Source organism: Anabrus simplex, chromosome 1 (assembly GCF_040414725.1).
Source record: "Anabrus simplex isolate iqAnaSimp1 chromosome 1, ASM4041472v1, whole genome shotgun sequence".
Classification (NCBI taxonomy): domain Eukaryota; kingdom Metazoa; phylum Arthropoda; class Insecta; order Orthoptera; family Tettigoniidae; genus Anabrus; species Anabrus simplex.
Window position 1 is genome coordinate 795,640,430 of NC_090265.1, and position 22,925 is coordinate 795,663,354.

The 22,925-nt window shown below is 40.4% G+C and overlaps 1 protein-coding gene across 8 annotated transcripts in view; it reads left to right on the forward strand.

Annotated features, from left to right (window-relative positions):
- The window catches only part of LOC136857542 (NAD kinase), a 933,739-nt gene that overhangs the window by 804,564 nt on the left and 106,250 nt on the right, over positions 1-22,925 (forward strand). The window lies entirely within an intron of this gene.

A 22,925-nucleotide genomic window follows, 5' to 3' on the forward strand; every position in this document is an offset into this window, starting at 1 on the left:
ACTTATTTCTGAAGCCATTTTCACTAGAATGGTATTAGGAAATCCTGAGTCGTATTCTTAATATGTACAGAAGATGTTATCTTCTTTGTCCTCTTCTTGGAACGGGATTAAACTATCTTCTTAGATTAGGAAGCTAAGAGTTCACTCTTCTTCTTGCTCGTCTTTTCTCTTCAATTTTTCCTTGTACAGTGGCCTGAAGAAGGCCATACTTTCGCTCATCGCTCATTATGTGGCGGACGATTTTTTTGTTCCTTGACTACTTCCATGTGTTCTTGTTGACAACCCATTTGCGACTTCCTAGTTAGTAGTGTGTTCTCTCCAAGACATTGAAAGTAGTCTACGATAGATCTACATCTAGAAAACTTGAACCTTCTCTCCATTGTCTGTGACATCGTCCAAGCTTAGACGCCCAAGAGTTTTTTTTCAAATTTAGATTAAGATTAGACTTACGTAAAATAAGGGACGCATTTTTATCAAAGTTTCTCTAGATCTTCAAGCTCTGCACTTAATCTGGACTGAGTTGTCTCAGTTGTCGTTATTTGTAGGCTACATCCGAGATAGGTAATATTATGAGAACTATTGTTGCAAATTGCTCTAATTTTGACGATTGGAGTCTTTACAGTTCTCTTTCTGCTGCTGAAAACCTGTCGTGGATCCATTAATTACATTTACGTACATATTTTATTTTTGTGCTACCAAATTGGATTATTTCTGAATCAAAACAATTGTTGCAAGTTACCCCAATCCAATCACTGGAATCTTTACAGTACTGATTTCCATAGATGAAGAGTGTATTGTGAATTATGTAATTGCTTCGTAACGACATACTTTATTACTTAACAGAACAATTGTTGCAAATTACTTCAGTTCTAACGATTGAAACCTTTACAGTTCGATTTTGTATTCGATTTTAAAAATCATTCACAAATGCTACCATCCACTTCGATACACTTGGCCTCACACTAATGAATCATGCACGTATCTCTTTCTTGAATTACCCTGTATTGATAATAATCAGAATTCAAAATATCGTTCACATTTTACTGCAGCCGAGAGCGTACATTCCTTTTATTTATTGCGGTTTAGAAACGACTGCTCAGTTCATAGAAAGTTGTCTTAGGAAGACATTCATGTCTAAGAATAGATGTACACAGTTCCTGACGACTGGAGTCGTTACAGTTTTCTTTCTGCTGCTGAAAATATGTCGTGGATCCATTAACAGAGCGCACCAGGAAATAGTTTCGTTATGGTCTAGTAGAGGAGCGCTTTAGACAGATAGCCATGCAGTATTATCAGGCTTTGGGCAGTGGCCGTTTCAGTCAGAGAACCCGATTGAATTCTGTTCCTAGAGGTACTTACTTTTGTTTACTTTCTGCCATCTAGTGGGGGTCTAGAGTAAAACGGAACGGCGAAATTGACGAGCAGACAGCCAGATGGCGTCAAATTGAAATGTCTGCACACGGTAGCTGAGGCCATACGATTATTATTATTATTATTATTTTTTTTTTTAAATTTTTAAGGGGCCGTATTATCGGCTTTTTAATGAATGTTTGAACAACATGAATATTTCCTCTGTAATTTCTGCGCTTATGTCGATGTTCTTGCAAACTAACCAATGATCGCCTAGAAGTTTGTTGTCCATCCTGTAACACATAGATCTCGTTTCGACGCTGCTGGTGGCGGGGTTTTATTTTTCGTACTTTCCGAACAACAAAACATTACGTCGTTGCGCTATGTTTTCGGAGAAATACTGACCCGCAGCACTTATTACATGAGGAGCGGTGTTCGATAAATAAACACATTGTCCAAGGGCAAGGGTTGGGGCATTAGCTACAGCAACTTTTTCTGTACGAATGTGGGATCTACCAGATAAATGGAAATATGCAGATAGGAGTGGAAGTGTAAGGTGCAGGTTTACAAGCAAGGAAACTGTCACCCAGAAAATCCTTGTGCTACATAATGTTTATTCTCAGAAAGTACAGTAACCTTTAGTTCCCTAGATTGTCCACAACACGCTGCCAACGATGCAGGAGACGTCGGATACAGGTCTCCTCACTATGTGTGCATTTTACAGTCTCGTTGGGAGGCGTAACCAGTCTTAAGGTGGATAATGGACATGAAGAGCATTGTGGGATACGAGGTATTGCTCGTGCAGTGACGATATGCTTGCTAAAGAGTGTTTTCTCATGGAAGACTTGAAGTATAACCTTCAGCTGCCATCTACGCCACAAGTAGAGCAATTACTAAGAAGAAGAACAAAAAGAAGACAAAAAGGGATTAAACATCAACAGAGTTCTTACCAACAGAGGCTATGCTAAACCGAAGATGGATAGAACCAATCCAGGAATTGCAGAGCGCTATAACAAGACTATCCGTCCATGGCTTTAATCATAGACCGTGCATGAAATCGCGTAAGTGAATATAGCATAGAATGACAAGTAGTTATATCAACATTTGTGCGCATCTTTAATTAAAATTAAACTTGTTTAAATTCTGTTTTAAAATATGTTTCGATTATCAATATATAACTTACATTCACATACTGTACCTCACACCCCCCCCCCCTCCCACACACACACTCGAGCATTGCTATTTTCCGCCATAGTTGCCTGTAAACAGGATACTACTGACGCGATATTGCGATAGAAAAACAGGCATACATCTTCCTTCCTTTAAACCGAATACAGTATGTAGTCCAGTCCCCTGAACATTCTCAACATTCAGTTCATCCATACAAATAAAATTGAAGTGTATGTTTGTAATGTCAAAATAACAGCATTTTACTAAGTTTATATTAAAGCATATACGATACGTATACCTAAAAATCAATTTTTACAATTTTTGTCTGTCTGTCTGTCCCGGATAATCTCCGAAACGGTTGGACCGATTTTGACGGACTTCCACTGGCAGATAGCTGATGGTATAAGGAGTAACTGAAGCTACTTTTAAATTTTCAAAACAAGTGGAGGTGGGGGGGGGGGGGCGACGGGGAAGGTATAAAATAATAGGTGAAATATCGAATTTGTCGTACAGGGACGAGACAAAGCTCATTTTAAGTCCCTTGACGCAAAGAACAAAACTTCGTAAGCCATACGGGTCCGAAATCCATGTTTTAAGGCCCTAAAACCAACCGTTATGGAGATATTAGCACCACACTACCCCTGCTCTAAGAATCCGATAAAGAAACGACCAGCCGTAACCATGGCAACGCCAGCTCGAGGATTCTACAGCAGCGAGATTTGCCACCGAAAATGGGTACACATTTGTAATAGTTACGAATGTCGGATCAAACAAGTACATTCATTAATATTTATACTTGTGGCACTATGTAGCGGCAGTATACTTAAACTATAATTTCAAACATGGCAAATAATTTCTACGTACTTAAGTAGGCCTAAATACACCAGTGATATGATTTTCTAATGAAGTCACTCACACCGATAGTATGAGTAACTAGAGCCAGTTTCTGATAACCCGTACGAAGAATGGGTACTTCTGCTAGTTCCGCAATGTATTCACTGCAGTACTGATATTTAAAAAAGTGTGCAAAACATAATTTCCGCGAGCACCAGCTTTACCGGATAACAGATACTGTACGCAGTGTCCGTTTAAATCTTTGAAACAATAATCAGTGTTGTTTTGGAAATGCTTTTGTCAACCCAGCTAACAACCATCTCGAAAGCCACATTGTGAGATATTTCCCGTAACATATATACTGTAAATTATTATTATTTGAATTCCTGTTATGGGAACAATATATACTGTATATTGCACATGTTGGACATAGGACTACTGAAGCAAACTACTAAATGTTCGAATGGGAGAAGAGATTATCTGTAGTGGTGCAGAACGCGTTAATCTCGTAATTCAGTCACGTCTCTAGCTCGTGCACACATGGCTTGAGGGTAATGTGTTCGTGATAGTTACTGACTGACCTAGCACTGAATGGATGCCTGCCCTTGAAGATCCCTCAAATTTTTAAGGTTCAGCAACAAATTGTATTTATCTTTGGTATGACTTTATAATAAACGGTACCTGGAAATTAAATGTATTGTTGTAAAAGACACACGGTTCTTTTAGTGGGAGTCTTTTAACGCAACGCTAATGAAGGTAGTTTTTCGAAATAATTATAATTATTATATGTCGGTTCGACGTACTGAGAACCACGGGGCTCGTATCTTCTCGTCACATGGGCTTTCTCTTTTCTCCTCTTCCAGTATTCCTTCATTTTCTGGCTGTGAGCCAGCTTTCTTTCCTCCGTCCTGCTGGTTCCTGTGTTCTTCCTACTCGTATTATTATTTCTTTGATTTTGGCCTACTTTGGACCATGGTAAACAATTCACTTGCTGGTTAGTCCTTTTTTTTTTCTCCCAGAACTTCTTCATTTCGCTGTGGTTCTTCTTCCTCTCCTCTGACCACATGTTCTTGGACTTTTTATTTTGTATTTCCTGAAACCCTCTGAATTTATCAATTTTAGCTCGGAACATATCTCAGATTCCCTTGGATTGATGCCAACTTGCTCCATGTCTTTTCTTGTTTATTCTACCCATTTAGTAGTTGCTTTTAATTTGATGATCTAGTTACAGATTATTTTTTTTTTTGCTAGGGGCTTTACGTCGCACCGACACAGATAGGTCTTATGGCGACGATGGGATAGGAAAGGCCTAGGAGTTGGAAGGAAGCGGCCGTGGCCTTAATTAAGGTACAGCCCCAGCATTTGCCTGGTGTGAAAATGGGAAACCACGGAAAACCATCTTCAGGGCTGCCGATAGTGGGATTCGAACCTACTATCTCCCGGATGCAAGCTCACAGCCGCGCGCCTCTACGCGCACGGCCAACTCGCCCGGTGCAGATTTTTTTGTTGGTCGACTCTCGTCCATTCTTGTGAGGTGCCCATAAGACTTCAGTCTCCTCTTACGAATGGTGTCTGTGATCTTTCTCTGTTTGTCTCTCTGTATACTTTTCTTCTCCTCTTCCTCCCTGTACCATCCTTTCTTTTTTCGGGTCCGAAGATCTTTCTCAAGAATTTTTCTTTCTTCTCTAGCTCATCCATTTCCCCTTTCTTATTAATTATCAAACTTTCTGAACTGTGAAATTCCTCTGACTTGTTAACCGTGGTATACAGTCTGATCTTTGCCCTGTAAGATATCGTTCTTTTGATGTCTCTGTTCTGTACTAATCTATAGGCTAACCCCATCTTTCTGGCCCTTCCCTCATTGCTTCTTTATCAAGCCAATTCGGCTGGATCCATTCACCAAGATATTTAAATATATCTGACCTCTTGACTTTCCCATACTTTGTTTCCAGATGCTTTTCTTGATTATGTTTGTATTCTATGTACTCTGTATTTTCATATGAGATGCTGAAGCCTGCTTTCTCTGCGATTTCATGTAATTTTTCAAGCGTTGTCTGGGCTGCTTCTTTATCTTCTGCCAGCAATGCCATGTCATCACCGAATGCTAAGCAATCCACTTCACGTTCTGTTTCTTTGTACCTAAATAGATTCCTTCTATCCCTTCTTATTTTGTGGTTTTCCTCTAAGTTCCTATTACTTTCACCAAGACAATGTTAAACAAAATCGGTGATAATTTCGTGTTGATTTTCAGTCCTGGTACAGCCCTTGTAGGATAGACTCTCTGACGTAGGTGGCCATAAATGGGAAACTGCGTGCTAGTGTGGTAGATGATTATGTTGTGTGTGCGTGTGTGTGTGTGTTGTAAGGATGTTGGGGACAGCACAAACACTTAATCCCCGAGCTAAGGGGATTAACCATTAAGATTAAAATACTTCGACACCCGGCCGGGTATCAAACCTGGGTCCCCGAGGATCAAAAATCAAGACGCGGACCTATCAACAAGGGAGCCGGACGATGCTGGGATAGGAAGGGGCTAGGACTGGGAAGGTAGCAGTTTTATATTTAATTAAGGAATAGCATCTGGATCTGCTTGAGCAACCACGGAAGATCATCTTAGTCGAACATTTGTTGAAAGTAAGCTTACAGCTTCACGAGCCATGCGCAGCCGAGATTTGGAATTTAGAAGAACAAAAATAAGCTGCAACATACGGTTATCCTCTTCAATCCTAATGGAACGGAGCGAGTGGCTGCTTGGTCTGTGTCAGGAGATAGTGAGTTCGAACCCCACTGCCGACAGCCCTGAAGATGGTTTTCCATTTTCACACCAGGTAAATGCTGGGGCTGTTAATTAAGGCCACGGTCGCTTCCTTCCCACTCCTAGCCTTTCCGTATCCCATCATCGCCATAAGAGCGGTGTGACGTAAAGTAAATTGAAAAAGACTTTGTGTCTTTCCCTTTTTCGAGTATGAAGGAAGAAATGTGTTGGACCTGCGGTATCATAAATGAAGACCGGGTTTCTGAAAGTATTAATCTCCTCATCCATCAGTCTGCTCCTATAGGCCTGTACTTCATCCGCAAATCAACTGAACAAGTCCTGGGTCTTCACGTAGCTTCTTTTACATCCAGTTATTGTCCACCATTTGATATTCTCCTCTCATCTCCTTTCTACGTCATCAACCGAGCATTCTCTTCTCATGCAATATTGAGCCCAGTTTCTCCTCCTCGTTCTGATAACAATTTATTTATTTATTTATTTATTTATTTATTTATTTATTTATTTATTTATTTATTTATTTAGTAACCCCACGCTTTCTGACAAGACCCAGTGTATCAGTACGATACATTAGCACTCCAGCTTATTTTCGTCCTCCTTCCTCATTGTCCAGACCTCGGATTCATATGTCGACAAAAGACAAAGACAAAGTCACCTCCGTACAGGCCAAGAAGGCCCTTGGAGGAGTGGAAGGTAAAGGCTTCCACCATTGTTAACCGCGGCACGTGATGGGGTAGAGTGGTTAGCTCTACGCCCGGCCGCCTTTGCCCCCAGGAATTAACCTGGTACTAATTTTTGGTGTAGGCTGAGTGAACCTCAGGGCCATATGCACCTCCGGAAGTGGAAATCTCGTTTCTTAAATTTTATGACTTCCTGACAGGGATTCGAACCCACGTCCTTTCGGGCGAACCGAGCACGCCTTTACCGCCTCGGCCAGGCAGCCACTACATTCTAAGCAGAACCTTTAAAATACTACTTTACTGGGCGAGTTAGCCGTGCGGTTAGGGGCGCTCGGCTGTGAGCTTGCAACCGGGAGATAGTGGGTTCGAATCCCACTGTCAACAGCCCTGAAGAAGGTTTTCCGTGGTTTCCCATTTTCACACCAGGAAAATTCTGGGGCTGTACCTTATTTAAGGCCACGGCCGCTTCATTCCAACTCCTAGGCCTTTCCTATCCCATCGTGGCCATAAGACATATCTGTGTCGGTGCGACGTAAAGCCGCTAGCAAAAAAAAAAAATGCTGTCTTCTTCAGATCCCATTCTAAGCTCCTGCAGATGAGTTCCTTCTTTCTGATGAAAATTATGCCATTGCGAGTTATCACTTCCCGGCTGTATATCATATTTACTTCTGTAACTGTATGTTTCAGAGAACTTCCGTTTCCTCTCAGTAAGAACGTTTAATCATAGAACACACATCCGAGCTGTTTGAAAAACAACTTGATTAGTTGTGTCACACATGCCTAGCCTCCCAGCCGGAAATTTTCTTGATTTACCCTTGTCGTGCAGAATGTGGCACACATGTCTTTTTACGTTTGATATCTCATGGTTTAAAAATCAAGTATCAGGTTAATATTGAAAAATACTGATGTCCAAAGCATTTAAAACATTGCCGGTATGATCTCCGTAACAACCCTCTAGTGAATTAGTTATCAATTCTTGGACTTTCAGGCGACGACCCTCACCCTCCTGATGTTTGTTTACCTTATTTTTCATTGTATCGGAAAAAAGTGAACAAAAATGTAAGTAATCTTCTAAATCAATTTCGTCGTGAACAGTTTTCCTATGAAACTAACAATAAAAGAGGTACATCGAGTTATATAATTTTAGGCCCCCTGTGAAAACTTTCTCCTGAATTCTTTGAACAACTTGTAGCGAAGATCCCAGTCGCCCTTATTCTAGAGTTACATGCCAAGTTTCTTGAAAATCCCTCTATCCGTGTTACCGTGATGCTTTAACAGATGCACAAGTGAACATTCACAGCCTCTTTCCAGTCATTTGACCGGGTCAGGAATGGAAGGAATGAATGAAGCCCCGATCTAGCGGCAAGGATAGGAATTGTCCCGGCTGCCGAAGTCCCTCGCACGCCTTTGGGGCAATGATTAATGACCGACAGCTGAAATTATATTGGAGAGTGTTGCTGGGATGAAAGATGACAGGGAAAACTGGAGTACCAGGGGGAAAAACCTCTCCCGCCTTCGCTTTGTCCAGCACAAAACTCGCATGGAGTGATCGGGATTTGAACCACGGAACCTAGCGGTGAGACGCCTGTGCGCTGCTGCCTGAGCCACGGAGGCTTCTTTAACAGATAAACAGACAAAAATTAAACTGAATTCAACATAGACAATTATTTGTCCTATACGGTAAAGAAATCAAGTATCAGGTTAATATTTAAAAAGTACAGACTGAAACACGATTTTGTACATAGAGTTTAATAAAATTATGGTTGAAAGATACTGGCCCTACTATGTGGACGACTTATCTGATTTGTTGGGTTAAGAATACATAGGGAGAAGTTCGCAGACTAGTCACTTCAACAGTAACTCGCAAGATGATATTGTTGACAGGATCACACTGCAACAAAAATTGTACACGTTTTCAATTATAATGCTGGCTACTAGGAAGAATTGTGGAGATCTCGCCCGCCTAGCCATGACACCGAAAACTCCACTGCCTTATATCAGTAATCAGTAATCACAATCAGGTTAGACGAGGAAAATAAAATTCTTTTTACATCTTGATTACGGAAGCTGGATTTATTTTCAGTGGCTGCTTCAGGGAACATCCCCAGAAATTTTGTCGAATGGCGGCAGTCGTGCAGACTGTGCAGAAATATTCAAGACGAAATTGATACTACGATTATAAAATTTTCAGTGGCAATAATGCGGAACCATTTGTATGGAAAACATAGTATTTAATTTATTCCTGAGAGCAAAAAAAGGTTCATATTCTCGAGTACATTGACATTTCTTTTCAAAACCAACAATGTTTTTTTAGAGAACGTGTGAGCTATTCTGTGTCCTTTGGCAAACATGTATTGGTGTCAGAATAAATAAATAAATAAAAATTGCAGAACAAGTAACCAATTAGTTGCATAGGCTACTGAACATTCAAAAGAAAGATATATTCTACCCTTACAAAACCGAAAAGTGAAGTAGTATTGGGCTTTTATATTTAGAGTAAAGGTAGCATCCTGAGAGCCCATTCAGCCTCTGTATGCTGACTGGGACTGGATATATATGACATTTAGAAATCAATTGATTTACAAATCGATCGTTCAGTTACATACTGAATTCATACTATGGCAGGGTTCCATAGTCTCTTATTGATTTATCAGGGTACTTTCCATGCATGTTCCTGAGAGCCCATTCAGCCTCTGTATGCTGACTGGGACTGGATATATATGACATTTAGAAATCAATTGATTTACAAATCGATCGTTCAGTTACATACTGAATTCATACTGTGGCAGGGTTCCATAGTCTCTTATTGATTTATCAGGGTACTTTCCATGCATGTTCCTGGAACGACTTGGAAAAACCAGTGAAAGGAATTTCTGGTTACCAGCCAGCTGAATCGAATTCATATTCCAGCCCACGCAGAGAACAAGAAGTGTTAATATCATTTGGTCAGTCCAGTCGATGGTGCCGTCTCCTCCTACTCTTTCCCACATGTATCATTCTCTAAAATTTTTGTGTTGCTCTCTTGCAGTATTCTTCTAAATCAGGGGTTTCTAATTTGTATGGGCTGGAGGGCCACATTGGAAACCGTAGGCATCATCGCTGGCCGCACATTAATAATAGACCAGTTTTAGTGAAGTTCCGTAAGTAGAACAGAGGTGCCAGTATGAAATAATATGCATAGTTCAAAACACTATTTTACAGTTATTGTATAAAAGAGTGAAACAAAAAATAAACACTACTATACCCAGGGCAATTGAATTTTGTTGAAGAGCACCCAACGCTTCATTAATTAATTTGAATTAATATTTGAAAGTAAAAACAAAAGTACCGGATGGCAAACTGAAATTAATAATATAGTCAAAGCAAAACGCAAAGAAGGATAATTTAGTGGGGGTAATTTGAAGGGGATAATGAGATTTAATTGTAAGATCCTAAAATCCAAGCAATGCACTCCCAAGAGTACTTTCCTGAACATTTCTTCGAGTGTGCAGCATTGTGTATCAGCCACTACTACCAATGTGGGAAGAACGAAGACTTGAAACCGCTTATTGCATCAACGGCAATTGAAGTATTTATTGGTATTCATTACATGCTACGTTACTTAAAATGTCCACAGTGAAGTTGGCATGAAGTTCAAGAATGGGTATGAATCTCATAACCATTTTTATAATGGCACTGGCATTTGTAAGGGCTCGTTTTCCGCCGAAGTTTGGATTTTAATTTTTTTTAAATAAATAATCTATTAATCCCAAGTGAATACTTGAAAACAGGAAATAATATTAATAATTAATTATTTCTGACCTGGGTCTATAAAGGGTATACAACTTAATACACTCTTGAACGAGCTATGAAATAGTTTTTGTAAATTTTCTTTACATTTCGTAAAATATATATTTGTAAAGCCCTCGCCCGCCGCATGCGGCTCGCGGGCCGCCATTTGGAATCCCCTGTTCTGAATAGTGTCAGATATAGATTTGTGGAAGAAGTCACTTGTCAATTTTCAGTAAATTCTCATTTAAATGTCGATTTTTTTTTTTTTTTCTTTCTGGAAGTATGTTGAAAAGTTATATGTTGGACAATGAGTTGAGTTGACGTTGCCATGGTTCTGAAGATTTGAGTGACTGCGAGTGATTCACATTCTCTTTTCTAAAGCCCAGGCATCGCACTGGAGATCCAATATTGCCTGAATAAGTAGGAATAATCACGAGCTGTCTTACATAGAATTTGAACACATGGACTTTCTATTTCAAAACTCACTTGCGTTGATTGGGGATCAAACCACAGCCATCTTGGTGAAAAGCTACCGACGAAATCTCTGGCTTTTCCCACCCTTGTCACTAAAATTGATAACTTGTGTTTTCGAGTCGTATGACCTGATTGTAGATGTTGAAGAAATGAATTTCTTCATGCCTTCAAGGGAATATTTACATCAAAGTATGTTTCATGGATATTTTTAATCAGGAAATTGTTACAGTATTCGGATCCATCACTCAAAAGTCGAACAATGAAACACGTGGGCTTGTGTGTTGCAGGAAATGTGTGGGATTAAGGAAGGAAATACGAAATATGGAGAAGGAAATTCGTAAAACCTGCGTCATAGTCATAAATACAGTACTGTACATTTTCCTCTATCTGAGAAATGCAGACAATTCCGTTTTCTAGAATACCTTTCTACAGTATTATTTAGCTTAGTGTAAACTTTCTGATGGGTGGATAGATTTAGAAGCGCTTCTTTAATAACATTCGTGAGAGATAAGGTAGGCTACTGAAACAGTTACATGTTATTCTTACTCAAAATAATTAACAATGCAGTAACAACTCGATAAGACACTCCCGTATATTACGTTAAGAACGATATTTAAAAAAGAAACCACTTTTCCCTTTGCGAAAATCAAATGACTATAAATATGTCTCCCGGTCATGGCCATCCAACAATGACTGCTAATTGTAGGTGGCAACCAACCATAAAACATAGCCTGCACGGTTGCTATGATTACACTTCCCTCACATTTTGTCGCGTCACGTTAAGCAAATTTTCAAATGACCCCCAGTCATTATATTGCTTACTTTCTCCCCGGGCAAATGCTGGGGCTGTACCTTAATTAAGGCTACGGCCGCTTCCTTCCAACTCCTAGGCCTTTCCTATCCCATCGTCGCTATAAGACCTATCTGTGTCGGTGCAACGTAAAGCCACTAGCCAAAAAAAAAAAAAAATTCTCCCCGCTTTATATGCTGTCTCGTTTTATACGTGGTATTCATGCTGCTCCTTGGACAGCGTCCTATTGAAGTATCTCTATATTTACATTCTCATGACAAGAAGGGCTTATAGCGATCCACTCTATGGATGCAAATATTGCCAAGAAAGAATCATAGAAGTCTTTTTGATATGCCCATGTCTTTCATTACAGTTGCATTTATTAACGTGTGTTATGAATAATGCTGCACCGAATACGTCTTTAACACCCGTTGTGACACTACTGACATGTCATATGAATTGTTCAAAACGTCCACCTCCTGCCTGAATACAACCCTTTAGCCGTCTTCGCAAATGCTTGAAGAACGCTTGGTATAGGGTGTACAGTCTGATACCTTAAAAAAATATATCTATATATAGTATGTAAACGAATTCATTAATCAAGTTTTTTCCTGGGTTTCATTTCACTCTGTGTTGTAGATAGTCTCGATGGCAGTATATAATAAATAATAATAATAATAATAATAATAATAATAATAATAATAATAATAATTTCGTGTGCCTATTCGTAGCCTGGTGCAGCCCTTGTGATGCAGACCCTCCGACGAAGGTGGGGGCATCTGCCGTGTATGTTATTGTACTGGAGGATAGTGTTGTATGTGGTGTGTGAGTTGTAGGGATGTTGGGGACAGTACAAACACCCAGTCCCCGAACCTGAGGAAATAACCATCTAAAGTTAAAATCTCCGACCTGGCCGTGAATCGAACCCTGGGCTCTTTGAACCGAAGGCGACTACACTGACGATTCAGTCAAGAAGTCGGGCATGCCAGTCTAAATTAGAATATGTTTGGTGGGAGTAATACTGTACATAATTGAAATATCGCGACCTTGATTATTAATGAAATAAGAGATCAATAGGGGAGATGGAAGGATCTTAAAAAAGAGTTATAATACGGGAAATCCCGGGAAATACAGGAGATTTGGTCACCCTATAAGTAGTAGATCTAGAAAGTTTTAGAGCATGTGAAATAGATAGTGCAAGTACACACCAAGGTGGTGTAATCCAGGAGCTGAAGATGAAAGTTGGAGTCCTATTGCGTGCGAGCCTGGAGAAAGTGGACGCACTTTCTGTTTCTGTCGTATTTACTCCCATATCATTATACTGTACAGTACTCAGGTGCGCCCGTGTGGTGTGGAGCTTCTGGGGAAATTTATGACTTACTAAATTGTGGAGACTGAGTCCGTTAGTCAAGACAGACTAGCCGGAGAGAATATTTACAAACAGTGTAAATACCAACATGCTAAATATGTACTTTAAAATAGGTATCTCTAGGTTAAGTAGAACCTAGGTGCGTGTAAGTTTGGATGGTTTGGATGCTAACTTCCTTGCCTGACCCGTAGGGTTCGAATCCTGTTGATGGTGAAATGGAATTTTCGCCTGAAAAGAAAGAAAAAGAAAACTAGTGTCCCGAAAGATATGTGTTTGGAAATACTGGGTTAAATTTTATGAGCCAAGTTATGTCCAACGATCTTACAAAGACTCTCTTAAGCTGAAGATCGTTATAATAGTTATATCAATAGACTGGTTCGATCCCTAATGAGGTCATTGACAACTCTGTGGTGTTTTTTATTATTATTTTTTTACAATTTGCTTTACGTCGCACCGACACAGATATGTCTTATGGCGACGATGAAGGACTAGGTGTGAGAAGGAGGCGTCCATGGCCTTAATTAATGTACAGCCCCAGCATTTATTTGCCTGGTGTGAAAATGGGAAAGCACGGAAAACCATCTTCAGGGCTGCCGACAGTGGGGTTCGAACCCACCATCTCCCGGATGCAAGCACACAACTGCGCGCCCCTAACCGCACGGCCAACTCGCCCGGTGATAATTGTTTTAAGAGGAAGTACAGTTAGGGAATCATAACACTAATAAGGAAGGAAAAAAGAAGCCGTCTAGTATAAAATATTTTGTTTACAATGGTTCAATGTAAATTGATGAAGGACAGTCCCGTGCTTGTGACGCTATTAGTTCAATCGTTACAGTACGTTCACTACAAAAGAGAAGCAAGAACAGAAACGAAAACGTCCGTGGGTTAAACCGTCGATTACTTACAAGACGTAACGAGGCCATATCAAAACTTACTCATCATTTATCAGGAAATAAAGTCGTCACCTGAGAAATGGTGTAAGTGTTGAAGATCTCTACACTGCAATTTCTAGAAACGGGTCAATGTTATCAAGTCTGTTATTCTGTAATACAATACCCCAACTCTTCAGTGCTCTCGCTGGCATTATTCCAAAGCTGTATGACGCTATTTACTAGTCAATGAAAGATAAATTTAAAAACGTAAAAGTATTTTATTTTTCTCCTTCTTAAATAGATATTGGATAGACTGGATATTGATATAGTCCAGTTTTATGTCTGAATGCCCTTCCTGACGCCAACCCTACGCGGAAAAGGAGCTAGCTAGAGCGACGCATCAAGTCGGCCGTGGCCGAGTTAATTTTGTCGGGAGATACCCAGAGAGATGGCAGAGTACAGTCTGTTACGTCATACTCAACGTTGGCCAAATGTATATTTTAATTAACTGATGGGCTTATGTCTTATGTTGCATTATGTTTCATTTAAATTATACTCGGATATAAGCTGCCTCGGTGGACCTAAGTTCGCGAGTTCGATCCCGGTTGAGGTAATCGGTCAAAAGTCATGGCAACTCCATGTCATTGATGTGAGCATGTTAAAGAATCCGTTCTAGTAGAATTCTCATTTTCGTTGCTAGATAGCAGCACAATCGAAATGTTGCAGTTGGTAGGCAGACCGCCTAGAGACCACCACTTTAGGAAGTCTGCACCACAATAGCTGAGTCCATACGATTATTATTATTATTATTATTATTATTATATTTTTTTAAAAAAAATTTGCTAGGGGCTTTACGTCGCTCCGACACAGATAGGTCTTATGGCGACGATGGGATATGAAAGGCCTAGGAGTTGGAAGGAAGCGACCGTGGCCTTAATTAAGGTACAGCCCCAGCATTTGCCTGGTTTGAAAATGGGAAACCGCGGAAAACCATCTTCAGGGCTGCCGATAGTGGGATTCGAACCTACTATCTCCCGGATGCAAGCTCACAGCCGCGCGCCTCAACGCGCACTGCCAACTCGCCCGGTATTATTATTATTATTATTATTATTATTATTATTATTATTATTATTATTATTATTATTATTATTATTATTTCTTTGCTGGCAAGGCCTAGTGTTCTCAGTGCACCATGTATTCTCGTATGGGCTAGGGCAATTCTGTTACTTTCATTAACCTCTCTGTGATGCTAGTAATGCCATTCCTTATGCAGCCAGTATCTGTCATGGACGGTGTGAAAATATTGCTGATAGGGTCAGTTGGTACGTTCATTTGAGTGGGTTTGGCAGACTGATATGCAATAGCAACTTCTGGCTTGGTGAGGAAAGCAGCAGGAAACTATCTCACTTCTCTTTTTCCTAGTACGCCTGTTCAGTGACACCTAGGCCACCTATGGCAGCTGATGTTGGAACTGTTGAGGATCAAACCAGCCTCCGGGCTGAGCACTTAATAATAATAATATAAATAATAATGATAATAATAATAATAATAACTAATAATGTATATTATTATTATTATTATTATTATTATTATTATTATTATTATTATTATTATTATTATTATTATTATCCGAAATAAGCAGTTTTGTTGTAGCAACATTCTAGCTGAACTTTCGATCTGCCATTTTTAATTCAGAGCACTCAGATGTTCTGTACCGAACTCGATAGCTGCAGTCGCTTAATTGCGGCCAGTATGCAGTATTTGGGAGATAGTGGGTTCGAGCCCCACTGTCGGCAGCCCTGAAGATGGTTTTCTGTGGTTTCTTATTTTCACACCGGGCAAATACTCGGGCTGTACCTTAATTAAGGCCACGGCCGCTTCCTTCCCACTCCTAGCACTTTCCTGTCTCATCGTCGCCATAAGACGTATCTGTGTCGGTGCGACATAAAACTAGTTGTAAACAAGCAGATCTTTTATCAGATAAATTTTATAACAGCAACTTTGATAAAATATTTACCCATTACACTGTTCTATATTTTGTAAAATATATCTTACAAAAGATCTTTGCTAAATTTATTTGATTGGCAGGGGATACCATGGATTATTTTACTGCCTTCACTCTCAGAGGGGCGGGTTTCAGAATATTAAGGAACTCTGGCAAGTTATATTCTGATACCTCGTCGTCTCTTAAAATATGTTCCAGTGAAGATACGTTTAACAAATAACGTTAAATTATTTAAATTCCATTCCGGGCCTCAGTTTATATTCGATGGCTTTCCATGTTCAAACAGCAGGTATGTCCTGAGGCACATATCCCAATCCTACGCCCAGATTACCACTGCAGCTAACGATGCAGATATCATTAATTATAAGTGAGATTTTGCACACGTTATCACCGTGTCTGATTATCTGAGTTGTAATAGGCAGAGTAGGCTGCCGCCTGTGGGTCCCGCGTAACTTGGGGCCCGAAGACATCAGATCAAATTTAGACCCCATATAGTAAGTTATGTGGCTGTGAGAAGTGCGGACAAGTTTACGAAGACATTTGCGAGTAGTTTATGAATTACAATGTTGAGCTCTGTTTCCTTAAAATGTTTTCTCCCTGTGGGTGGGGGCGGTAGAATAACACCCACGGTATCCTCTGCCTGTCGTAAGAGGCGACTAACAGGGGCCCCAGGGGCTCTGAACTTTGGAGCGTGGCGTGGCGACCACGGGGCTCTTAGCTGAGTCCTTGCATTGCTTCCACTTACTTGTGACAGGCTCCTCACTTTCATCTATCCTATCAGATCTTCCTTGATCAACTCTTGTTCTTTTCCGACCCCGACGCTATTAGGTTTGCGAGGGCTAGGGAGTCTTTCATTTTCACGCCCTTCGTGGCCCTTGTCTTCCTTTGGCCGGTACATTAATTTTTCGAAGTGTCGGATCCCTTCTATTTTTTCTCTCTGATAAGTGTTATTGTAGAGGATGGTTGCCTAGTTGTACTTCCTCTTAAAACAATAATCACCACCACCACCACCTTAAAAATGTTTGTCATGCCAATAGCACTTGTCTTTCGTACAGATCATGAAGCATGCAGCTCGGCACCTGTTACCATAGCTGCACATAAGGATGTCCGTAGCGACCAGTTATACTGTCAAAATTTCCTTCCGTGCAATACAGTCTCATTTAAAAAAGTGCAATAAATATTTCTAAATGTCGTGACAGCATTGAGGATTTTTATGAGTCTCATGATAACTAATACTTCTTCTGAACGGGCACTTTTCTATTAAAAATGGTTGTCATCGAACTTCAGTGGTACAAGAACGACCGCATTCTCTTGCCGTTATTTCTTCTGAATATGGCATCTTGCATTAAAAAAAATAACAAAAACCTTTCAAGATAATGTGAATAATTTCATTACAAAAACTAAGGAAAGAGAATATTTAAAGTGTCATTAGTTTTCTTTGGATTAAACATGTCTGTGGACCCACATAGGGTTTAATCCGGCACTGGATCGACTCTACAGAAATAGGGGCGTTATCTGCATTGTTGCCTTCATTAACTGGGGAGTAAATGTCAGTAACAAGTAATTATCTTAAGTTCGGCTCCTTTCCTGAAGTTTTTTCTTTTGCTACTGGCTTTACGTCGCACCGACACAGATAGGTCTTGTGGCGACGATGGGACAGGAAAGGGCTAGGAATGGGAAGGAAGCGTCCGTGGCCTTAATTAAGGTACAGCCCCAGCATTTGCCTGGTATGAAAATGGGAAACCACGGAAAACCATCTTCAGGACTGCCGATAGTGGTGTATAGTACTCGTCGCGTATGGCTATGCGCGAAAAGGCAAATATCGCTGCCCTATTCCCTTCCTTTTCATGGATCATCACTGCCGACAGCTTGACTAGTTACATATTGAAATCACGAGACATAACAATCAACAACTAACCTCAATATAAGTATCAGTAACGGAGCTTCCCTTACCCAAGTAAATGATAATAATCGAAATCGACTTTCAGCCTATTAGGTCGTGTTCAGTTCGTGTTGAGATAAATACAGAACAAAAATGGCCAACCGAACACCAGTGGGTTCCGAACCCACAACCTCCCGATTTCGCGTCGGTTGTTCTACCAATTGAGCTATGGTGGCCTAATAGGTTGAAAGTCGATTTCGATTACAATGCAGTCGTGATAATTCAATATTCATTGAAATTATAATAAATGATGATGATGATGTTTGTTTAAAGGGGCCTAACATCTAGGTCATCGGCCCTGATAATACTTGATCAATCAAGATATTCATAATTAAATCGGTTTTCAAGCTTAACGAGGAAGCAAGAAATACACATCTCACACCCTCACTCAATTTATGTTATATATTTCTGCCTTTATTTTGTTATACATATTACTATAACCGTATTCTTCGGTGTTTCCCTTGTGTAAACATAATTCAGCTCTCTTCTTGAAATTTGCTATTACCTTTGTCGGACTGAAGAGAAACCACGCTGTAATAATACGTATGTCGTAAGTCAATAAGAATACACAAAGGCTTAAGTCTGCAAACCGTACAAAAGTCGTGACAAGAGAAGATTAGGTAAAGCTAGGTTGATAACGACATTTCCTTCCATTTGAACTGATCTTTATGGAGGAAGGAATGTTGCTTTCCTTTTCGGAGGAGTTCTTGCAGACTTTTCCTTCCTCTTAGACATTATTATACGTAAGTATTAGGCGAAATAAGACCGTAATTTCACACCAACTACGTTGTTAAATGCATTATTCGAACTTGCCACAATTCTACTTACCTGGTATTACACAAACAGACTTATAATCCCATAGAAAAAGAAAATATGCTTTAATTATACCCGCAGTCCGACTCGTTGGCTGACTGGTCAGCGTACTGGCCTTCGGTTCAGAGGGTCCCGGGTTCGATTCCCGGCCGGGTCGGGGATTTTAACCTTAATTGGTTAATTCCAGTGGCCCGGGGGCTGGGTGTTTGTGCTGTCCCCAACATCCCTGCAACTCACACACCATACATAACACTATCCTCCACCACAATAACACGCAGTCACCTACAAATGGCAGATGCCGCCCACCCACCCTCATCGGAGGGTCTGCCGTACAAGGGCTGCACTCGGCTAGAAATAGCCACACGAATTTTTTTTAAATTATACCCGCAAATGTAACACTAGCGATTTTAACAATACGGCAGTGGCAATACGTAATTATCTCAAATCACGAAATAAACCATGACTGTATAGCGCCAACGTGCCGGATTAACAGTAACTGTAAGACGTCGTATCGGCAAGTAGGGTCCCTAAACTGTATGGTTAGCAACACTGAATCGAACCCAACAGGTAGAAAATAACTAAGTCACTACCTTCAATATTAACAGGGGAGTAAGAGTAAGGTTGTACCTAGTGGTAGAATAATCGAATACAAAGTAATCACTTATTCGATTATTTAATTTTATTCGATCATATTTCTCATTCGATTATGTTCGATTATTCAGCGAATGAATGAGTGAATGAGGCAATCGAATAGTGAATAATTTTTTGCCATTCGCTTATTTTTCGAATAATTTTTGATTATCCGTCCGAAACTCCATTACAATCAATGAGGCAATCGAATAGTGAACTTTTCCATTCGATTATTTTTTCAGTTATTCATTCGGGACTGCATTCGAATGGATGTGGCAATTGAATAATGAATGCTTTCGAAATAATCGAATTAAAAGTGATGTTATTAAGACAGTTGATTCACTCATTTAGTTTCAACCTTGGGAGATACGTTTGGAAAAAGGCGTATTTCTATTTTTCATAAAAGTTCATCTATTCACTTATTTCAGTCGATTATCCATCCGACACACTAAAACCGAAAAATTGATTCATGACGCATCCGAATATTCTATGCGATAAAACTGAATGAAATTTGAAATTCATTCTATTATTTTGTTGATGAAGGTTTATTCGATCATTAAAAGTATTCGATTATGCCATCACTACAACTGAATGATATTTGAAACTCATTCGATTATTAAAAGTATTCGATTATCCTATCACTTAGTGTATAGGCTTACGTGCCAGGGAGTGTAGTTAATTTATCTGCTGTGTTGGTCTTAATACACTCCTCTCCGTTCACACACAATACACTACAGTACTAACCACCACAGATCCCCCTGTAGGTGGGGGCGGTAGAATAACGCCCACGGTATCCCCTGCTTGTCGTAAGAGGCGACTAAAAGGGGCCCAGGAGCTCGGAACTTTGGAGCGTGGGTTGGCGACCACGGGGTCCTTAGCTGAGTCCTGGCATTGCTTTCACTTACTTGTGCAAGGCTCCTCACTTTCGTCTATCCTATCTGACCTTCCTTGGTCAACTCTTGTTCTTTTCTGACCCTGACGGTATTACGTATGGAGGCCTAGAGAGTCTTTCATTTTCACGCCCTTCGTGACCCTTGTCTTCCTTTGGCCGATACATCCATTTTTCGAAGTGTCGGACCCCTTCCATTTTTTCTCTCTGATTAGTGTTATATAGAGGATGGTTGCCTAGTTGTACTTCTTAAAACAATCACCACCTAACCACCACAGAAACATGCAAAGTGAACACACCCCTTCACATATGGTGACCACGGGACTACTAGCTGAGATTCGGATGGCTTCCACTTACATGTGCGTCTCCTCGCTTTTATCTTTCCTGTTTGACCTCCCTTGTCCAACGCTTGTTCTTTTCTGACTCTGATGGTATTAAGTTTGAGAGATCTTTCACTATCACGCCCTTTGTGAACCTTTCTTTTTTTCCGATACAATTTTTTGAAGGGTTCGACTTCTTCCTTTTCCCATTTTGTGTTAAGGGAGGATACTTGCCCATTTGTACTGCTTCTTAAAACCACCACCACCACCACCACCACCACCACCACCACCACCACCACCACCACCCCAGTAGGTGGGGGTGGTAGAATAACACCCACAGTATTCTCTGTCTGTCATAAGGGGCGACTAAAAGTGTCTCCAGGGGCTCTTAACATGGGAAGAGTGGATTGGCGACCACGGGGCCCTTAGCTGACTCCTGGAATTGCTTCCACGTGTGCCAGACTCCTCACTTTCATCTATCCTATCCGACCTCTCTTGGTCAACTCTTGTTCTTTTCCGACACCGACAGTATTAGGTTGGGAGGCCCAGGGAGTCTTTCATTTTCACGCCCTTCGTGGCCATTGTCTTCTTTGGCCGATACCTACATTTTTGGAACTGTCGGACCCCTTCAATCTTTTCCTCTGATTAGTATTAATAGAGGATGGTTGCCTAGTTGTATTTCCTCTTAAAACAATACTCACCACCACCATCTCTTCATATGGGGTTGGCGTCATGAAAGGCATCCCGCCGCGAAACTGAGCTGAATCTATACGTAATATCAACCTTAAATAATTGGGAAAAGGCCAGGAAGAAAAAGAAGAAGAAGACATCATTATGTAAAATATGTTAAATGATTCTATGACATTTCTCATGAAGAATTTTAAGCTGCTTTAATGGTAGAACCTTTAAGGTCGTTGTTTGACGAAGACGCCTGCAGGGTTTGTAAGGAACATAAGTTTTGCTGGTAGTTATCACCAAGGTCAGCTGGTTAGGATCACGTTTCAGTCGTACAGAGCACGTTGTTCGGACTCACTCCACTGATAGGCGGAGAAGTAATTCATTATTACCTCGTAAGCTCATCTCATGGGGAAATTTCCTAATGACACTTGTAATTTCCTCATGTCAACATAGGCCTATTTCAGTACTACTCGAAGGGGTTTTTACAGCACTGTCGTAAACGCAGTGTGGGTCATTCTTTTTCTTTCCATTAAGAATAAAGTTAATCACGTCATGCAAGGATTGAAAGAAACTAACATTTAAAAAAATGCTTTACGTCGCACCGACGATGGGATAGGAAAGGCCAAGGAGTAGTAAGGAAGTGGCCGTGGCCTTAATTATGGTACAGCCCCAGCATTTGTCTGGTGTGAAACTGGGAAACCACGGAAAACTACCTTCGGGGCTGCCGACAGTGGGGTTCGAGCCCACTGTCTTCCAGATAAAAGCTCACAGCTGCGCTCCTCTAACCGCACGGCCAACTCGCCCGGTGAAAGGAACTTCTTTTGCCGGTAGGTCTACTGGCCAGATGCATCAAAAATAACTCAGTCCAACACTCGGTTTTATACTGAAGTTTTTGATCGGATCTAATGGCACTCTTTGAAAAAATAATGCCTGTCGCAGAACCAATTTCACTGAATGAACTTGCCCTCGGACACTCCCGGAACTAAAAGCCGTACGCCATTTCATTTCATTTTTCACTGAATAATCATCGTCTTATTTTCGGGCATATAGACGATATCATGACGCTTTTCACGTCTCTTCATGTTATGTCCGTAACTCATTGAGTCTAAAGAACTTTTTATATACGTAATACGCCTATTGAGGTTTTTGATCGGTCCAAACATTGGTGTATGTATTATAGACTTTATTCTCGTATAGATATTCTTGACTGTCCAAAACTTAGGACTGTTATAGGCACGATGTTCGTATAAAGGTCCCTTTGTGATCCAAAAGTTCAGGATTGTTTTATTTAGGCAAAATATTGCTATAGGCGGATTTAGATAGGTCCGAAAGTTCAGAAAGGTATACAGGTTTTGATGGATAAAAATGTTCAGGGCTATTTTATAAAGGTCCGTTGTTTCAATGAATAGACTGTTAATATAATAATAAAGTTATTACTTTTAGGTTCCACTAACTACATTTTTATGATTTTCGGAGAAACCGATGTGCCGGAATTTCGTCCATCAGGAGTTCCTTTACGTGCGAGTAAATGATCTATAAAGTTCAAAATGTGACTTAATGAATAG